This window comes from Scylla paramamosain, chromosome 20 (genome assembly GCF_035594125.1).
Source record: "Scylla paramamosain isolate STU-SP2022 chromosome 20, ASM3559412v1, whole genome shotgun sequence".
NCBI lineage: Eukaryota > Metazoa > Arthropoda > Malacostraca > Decapoda > Portunidae > Scylla > Scylla paramamosain.
Genome location: NC_087170.1, coordinates 7,916,513 through 7,923,994, shown reverse-complemented (window position 1 = coordinate 7,923,994; position 7,482 = coordinate 7,916,513). Strand labels below are relative to the sequence as shown.

Below are 7,482 nucleotides of genomic sequence, written 5' to 3'. Positions count from 1 at the left end.
TATGTGTGCCTCGCAGGTGCTTGAGATAATTGATCACCAGGTAGGGTTTATTAACACAGGTGACGGCCTACACACCTGTCCCCTCTCTCTCTCTCTCTCTCTCTCTCTCCTAGTTCTACTTCTCATCCTCATCCTCCTCCTCCTCCTCCTCCTCCTTTCTCTACCACGCCTAACAAAAGACAAGATAAAAGAATGTTTTTATCTATTTATTTTTTTTTCTCTTGTATCCTTCTCCTCTTTTTTTTTGTTACATCAGTAGTTGCATCTTTTTTTTTTTTCTGTCATGCCTGTCTGGGGAAGTGAACGTAGGCGTGGCAGGAGGTGTGAAGAGATGTGTGGAATGGGTGTAGATTCGAGGTGGAGGCGTGGTGGTGCTTGCAGGTGTGCAGAGAGAGAGAGAGAGAGAGAGAGAGAGAGAGAGAGAGAGAGAGAGAGAGAGAGAGAGAGGAGAGAGAGAGAGAGAGAGAGAGAGAGAGGAGAGAGAGAGAGAGAGAGAGACTAAGTGCTTGCGTGTATGGGAGACGGGAAAAAATAAGGTGGAGTTGAAGAGACAATATAAAGAGAAACCCAGTAAAGCGATGGAGAAGAAAAGTCAAGAAAATCAGAACAGAAAAATGAGGAGACACATATGTGACAGAGAAAAAAAGAAAAAAAAATGTGAGGCTGTGTTTGGGAAGTGGAGTCCTGAGTGACCAAGAGAGTGGGAGAGAGAAAAGAGAGGAGAGAAAGTGCTTTAGGATGCGTAGAGGATGCAGGAGTGATGAAAGGGGAGCGATGAAGTGTGTTGAAGACGAGAAAAAGGACGAGAAGACATGAAAAGGAATGAGGAAGTAACATAAGAGAAAAAGCAAGTAAGGAAAGAGTAAGCAAGGAAAACAAGACTAAACTTACAAAAAAAGAAAGTAGAGAGGAGAAAGAAAGAAATGAGGGAGGGAGGAGAAGAGGAGAGTGCGTGGGCGGGTCTGGAAAAACATTATCGCAGGGAAATCCTTACACATCCGCGAGGCTCAATGTTCCAATTACTCCTGAGATACTGAAGAGATAACGAAGAGGATCACTCCCATTCCTTCCTCCTTTCTCCCTCCATCCATCTCTCTAAGTCACTGACCCTCCGTGTGTGTGTGTGTGTGTGTGTGTGTGTGTGTGTGTGTGTGTGTGTGTGTCGCCGTTCCACTCTCCTCCCTCTACCCCACAAACATGCTCCCCACTCCCCTCCAGTGTCCAGCGCCCCTCCCACCACCCACTAGCCACCCGTGTCCACTACTCCACTACTCATGCCCACGTCAGCCATATCTGGTCACTCCACCGCCGCACTCATTCCTCCATGTCCTCTCTCTCCCCGCCTCCACCGCCACCGCCACCGACCACCTGTTCTCCTCAGCTGCGCCTCTCACCTGAGAGTCGCCTGCTGGCTGCTTGCGCTTCATTTTCGCGTCACCATCACCCACGGAAGTACTTTCAATAACTGCGAGGAGACGGAATGCTGGCACCACACTCATGCACGCAATTTTGTGAAGTGTCGACGTTGGACAGGTGTGTGTGTGTGTGTGTGTGTGGACCGAGAGAAAATAGAGAGCAACAGAGAGAGAGAGAGAGAGAGAGAGAGAGAGAGAGAGAGAGAGAGAGAGAGAGAGAGAGAGAGAGAGAGAGAGAGAGAGCATCATATATCAATAAAAATAGGAGAAAATAGAGAAATACACAAACAAGTAGAACAGGGCTACTATAAACAAGAACAAAGACGAGAGAGAGAGAGAGAGAGAGAGAGAGAGAGAGAGAGAGAGAGAGAGAGAGAGAGAGAGAGAGAGAGAGAGAGAGAGAGAGAGAGAGAGGGGAAGTGGGAGATGAGGTAAGGTCTAATAAAATGACATGTTTGGGATGCTGCAGCGATCATTTGGAGGTGATGAATCAGAGACAGGTGACGCCGGGTGGGGGAGGCGAGGGCAGGTGAGGGGCGGAGGAAAAGGACGAGAGAGGACGAGAGGATAGAAGGGAACGAAGGGAGGACGTAGTAAAGGAGGAGGAAGAGGAGTAGATGGGTAAGATAACTACAGGGAAAAAATGAGGAAGATGAAAAAAGGGATGAACAAGAAAGTGATAAAGAGAAGAACAAGATCAAAGGTTAGGAATTAAGGAAAGGGAAAGGAGGAGGAGAAAGACGAAAGGGAAGGGAGATAAAGAAATGCATGGATTAAAAGAGAGATAAACTAAGAAAGAAAAATGGGAGCAAAGCAAGAACAAGCTCAAGAAAAAGAAGAAAACATAGGAAAGAAAAAAAATAAACGAATGAAAAAAGAAAACAAAGCGAGAGAAAGAATCTCGAAAAATACCACGAATAAAGAAAAAAAAAGAAGAAAAGAGTAGAGAAGTAGAAGACGAGAAGAGGAAGGAGAGCAGGAGAATGACAGAAGAAGAAGAAGCGGAACAAAAATGAGGCGGGAGATGGGGAGAAGGAAAGAAAGAAGACAGAAGAGAGGAGAATGGAGAGAAAAAAAGAGAGAAGGAGAGAGGAGCATTACCAGGGGCCAGTGTATCTTCTCAAGGAGGTATGCACGTCGTGGGTGGAGCAGGGTGGCGATGGTGGAGGTGGAGGCAGTAAGGACACTCGACTCCACCCACGAGGAGGCGCAGGAGTTGTGTTGGTAGAGGGTCGAGTGGGAGGGGAGGTGGTGGAGGGAGACTCAAGTGCACGGGGAGAGCAAATGGAGGGAGAGTGAGGAGAGAGAGGTGGCGTGTCGGTCGTGAGCGGCTGAGACCCAGGCGCCCACAGATCATATTTGAGCTTCACTACGGACTCTGGCGTGCTGTGGAGAGAGCTGGTGGTGGTGGTGGTGGTGGTGGTGTGCTGCAGGGGTGTCCTTTGTAGGGGAAAGCTGGTGGTGTACTGTTCTAGTGTTGGTTTGGTGTCTATGTACCAGTGCGATGTGCTAAAGGCTGGGGGAGGAAGTGGTGAGGCGCTGGGGTACGAGGGGGGGTGTGTCTGTGTGAGTGTCATGTGTGGGAGTGTAGAAGTGTGGGTGTAGCGTGTGGGAGGGATGGGATTCTGCTGGGTGTTTGTGGAGGTAATGGTGTTGATATTACGTGGTGGTGGTGGTGGTGGTGACGGTGGTGCATCAGGCAGTACGAGTGTAGTAATGTGTGCGAGGGAGTGCGGTGTGGTGACGACGATGGTGAAGGTGATGGAAAGTGTATTGTGATGTGGTGGGGATGGTGGGTGGTGGTGGAGATGGCGGTGGTGATGGTGGAACTGATGAATGGCGGTGGCAGTGGTGGTGGTGGTGGTGGTGGAGGTGGTAGGTTGAAGAAATACGATGTTGCCAACGATTGATTACCTTGCTCTTCCACCACACACACACACACACACACACACACACACACACACACACACTAAAAACATCACCCCTCATAACTAGTACTTCTCTTCCTCCTTCTTCCCCTCTGCCGACAGCCCAAAGCCCAGAGGAGAGGAAGAGGAGGAGGAGGAGGAGGAGGAGGAGGAGGAGAGACTGGTGATGCAGTGACCGGTCCTATAGCATACTAATAGGCCTAGATGAACTAAAAACCTTCACTCATATTGTTTAGGTCTTTCTTCACATCGCACAGATCAAGACGAGAATAGCTAAACTCTCTCACCCTCTTTTCCTCACTGCCCTTCTTTCTTCCTCGTCCCTCTCTCTCTCTCTCTCTCTCTCTCTCTCTCTCTCTCTCTCTCTCTCTCTCTCTCTCTCTCTCTCTCTCCTCTCCTCCTCTCTTTTTTTTTCATTTTTTTCTCCCCGCCGTAGCTTCAGTGATGTATGTTGTAAATGAGGTACAATCTATCCTCCCCGCCACCTCCTTCCAGCCAGGTGAGGCAGAAAATGAGTCTTAAGTTTCAAGTCTTGCCGTTTGGATGTACTGGTTTGAGCTTATCAGTAAGGTATGGTGTGTGTGTGTGTGTGTGTGTGTGTGTGTGTCAAAAAGAGGACATGGGAATAGAAAGGTGAAAGGAAAGGAATAACAGGTAAGGAGAATGAGAGGAGTGTAAAGGCGCGCGCACACACACACACACACACACACACACACAGGCACGCACACACACACACACAGGCACGCACGCACACATCTCGGCATACATACACAAGCACGCACGCCACTCGGCAAGACGCCCCGGGGGACACATGATACAAAGTTGCAAGTAACCTTCAGTTCCTCACCCCGCCCACACCAACGCTCACCCCGCCCACACCTCACCCCTCACCCCGCCCACACCTCACCCTCACCCCGCCCACACTAACGGTCACCCAGCCAACACCTCACCTTCACCCCGCCCACATCAACGCTCACCCCTCCCACACCTCACCTTCACCCCGCCCACATCCTCACACTACATTCACACTAGCCTCACTCCGCCTACTTTCACATCCACATCCCACCCACACTAACTCCACACCCTCTCCCACGCGCTCCTTCACCCTCATCCACACGACGCCCACTGTAACATCTCACCCGCCCACATCTTCACCCCACCTGCCCACTCTTCCACTTTTCACCCCACCTCCCCACTCTTCCACTCACAGTCTCCCCTCATCTCACCTAAAACGTCACCTCACTCCACCCACACCCACATCCCCTCACTGCCACCCCCCCCACACTTCCCTAACTCAGCTCGCAAACCTAACAGCCCAACTCCCACAGTCGTCATCTCCTTCCCCCACCTCCCCGCACCGTTACCTCCCCGACATAGCCTCCCCCACACCCCCGTGCCTCCACACACTCTTCCTCGTCTACCTCCTGCACCCACAACCGCCAAAACTCCACCCGTTCCGCAAATGTTAACTGAATTCCACCCACACCTACGCCTCCCGCACCACCATAATGACCTCGCGCCCACACCACCCTGAGGACAACACCCACAACAGCGACACCACTACCAGGCGCGTCCCTCACTGCAACGCGGGTCGGAACATCGAAAATCGTATTCAGTAACGCTTCACTCTCTCACCACGGGTATTTTTGGAGGCCACAGAAGTGATTAGCCGGGTTCTCAAGAGTGTTTGCTAATAATGTATAAGTCTTCTTAATCTGTCACTAGAAACACTAAAACACATTTAAAAACCAGTGTAACTTCAACTAAAGCCTTTTAAAATTAGAAGAGGTGAGGCGCACAAGTGTTTCAGAATAAGGGCCTCGAGTCGGAAGCTTCGTGAACCACAAACCCAAACCACGCAGCGCTCTTTCGCTCTCCTCGACTTCCTCCCGCGCTGTCTTACACACACAAAAACAAGGGACTGCAGGGCTTACCGCGGTGTGTGCTGATGTGCTCGGCTAGTCTGGTGCGTAGGAGTCCCCGTGGTGGTGTTGGATCCGCTGTCACTCGTCAAAACACTCCAATAAAGGTCAACACAGCGGGAGCGTGAGAGTAACCGCCGCCCGCTGCCCGCCGCCCCGCAAGGAAGTAAGGGAGGGCTGACTGAGAGGCGCTGGTCACGTGTCACTCCTGCCTCCCCATTGGTGGACTCTTGCTGGTTGTTTGATATTAGTGCTTTACTTGGATTTTATTTATTGTTTTCTTTTCTTTTTTTTTTATTTAGTGAAATGACGCTCTTAGGAATTGTTATAAATTTATTGTAATACTGTTTTTTTTTTCTCTATTGTTATATATTTGTGAAGAGTACTACGTCTCTCTCTCTCTCTCTCTCTCTCTCCGCAGCGTCTGCTTCTTTACTTATCTATTCGTCTACTTATTTATTTATTCAAGGTTTCGGTGATGTACGCGCTTATCTGTTGGTGTTGAATTATCGTTAATAAGTTGCTTTATCAATTTTCCTTCTATAATTATGAAGAATTAGTGGCGTTTTTGTTCGCTAGCAGTTTCTCTCCGTGGTCCCTCCCAGACGGTGCGCGGGGAGGGTGGTGAAGCAGACACAGGTGTTCAATATTTCCTGATGCATTAAGTTTCCTCACCTTTACATAATACTTTTGATAATGCTTTTATTTTTTCCTCCTCCAAGTGTTTATGAGCGGAATATATTTAATGCATCTTCTTGACACACACAGTAAGAGATTATTATTTTTTTTCTTTTTCTTCTTCCATTTTGGTCTTAGCGAGCAGGATAACGTTAATGATGATTTAACGAGCGCTTTGATTTATCTGCTGGAGCGGGTGTCGATAGAGTTACATGTAAGTGAAGCAAAAATAAATGACAACTATTTCTTACACACAGTTCCTTGATGTTCCTGAATCATGACTGGTGAACTGATGCCCTCACTTCTCAGAACACAGCGAGGGGCGTGCAGCTCACCACAGGCACCGCAGCTCACCACAGGCACCGACCGCATCGTCAACTCGTGGCACTTACTATTCATCCGAAATTACCATGCCAAGTGCTTCATTAACTTTACTTCACTTTAACTAACTCGATGACTCACCATGATTAGCTCTAAGTCCTTAACTCACCATAGCAAACTCAGCCAAGTTGTTCATTAGCTTTACTTCACTATTAATAACTGACTAATTCACCATAATTATCTCACTAATTCCACTCACTCGTCAAATATCTCCTTGACTAATTCATCAACTCACCACAACTAACGCACTAACTCACCATGTCACCATAACTACCTCGGCAACTACCCTAATCATCATACCTCACCACAAGCACTATAATTCATCATACCACCACCATCATGAACCACTTCACGCACCACAAGTCACCACACCACTACATAAGAACATAAGAACACAAGAAATAAGGGAAGCTGCAAGAAGCGACCAGGCTTACACGTGGCAGTCCCTGTATGAAACACCTACCTATTTCCATCTGCTATTCCCATCCATAAACTTGTCTAATCTTCTCTTAAAGCTCTCTAGTGTCCTAGCACTAACTACATGATTACTGAGTCCGTTCCACTCATCTACCACTCTATTTGAGAACCAATTTTTTCCTATCTCCTTCCTAAACCTAAATTTTTCAAGCTTGAACCCGTTATTTCTTGTTCTACCCAGGTTGCTGATCCTAAGAAATTTGCTTACATCTCCCTTGTTATAACCCTTATACCACTTAAAGATTTCTATCAGGTCCCCTCTTAACCTACGTCTCTCTAAAGAATGTAAATTTAACAGCTTTTGTAAATTTAACAGCTTCACTAAGTCACTATACTCACTACACAAACCATGAATCATCACCACACTCAGGCATTTACATCACCACATCACACCAGCATGCCATCACCAGCATGTCCATCTTGCTGTGCACTGTCACCACCGTCCGCTCAGCACCATCAACACCTGAGTGAGGGCGGGGAGGCGCGCAGTGACAGATGAGAGTGACAGGTAACCAGCCGCCAGGTGCATTACCCTAATAAGACGCTACAGGTAATTCTTATTGTTGACTTCATGATCCTGCAAGAAATGGGGAAAAAAATGTGTTGCATGAACCGAGTGTGTGTGTGTGTGTGTGTGTCTTAAGGATTGGTGGGGGGAGGAAGGAAACATACAAACAACCA

General features: G+C 48.1%; 1 long non-coding RNA gene across 1 annotated transcript in view; it reads right to left on the bottom strand.

Annotated features, from left to right (window-relative positions):
- The window catches only part of LOC135110750 (uncharacterized), an 82,001-nt gene extending 76,461 nt beyond the window's left edge, over window positions 1–5,540 (bottom strand). The window contains exon 1 of the long non-coding RNA XR_010273402.1: window positions 5,278–5,540. This is a non-coding gene — a long non-coding RNA (uncharacterized LOC135110750). The remainder of the gene's footprint in view (window positions 1–5,277) is intronic.
- Window positions 5,541–7,482: the final 1,942 nt, after the last annotated feature.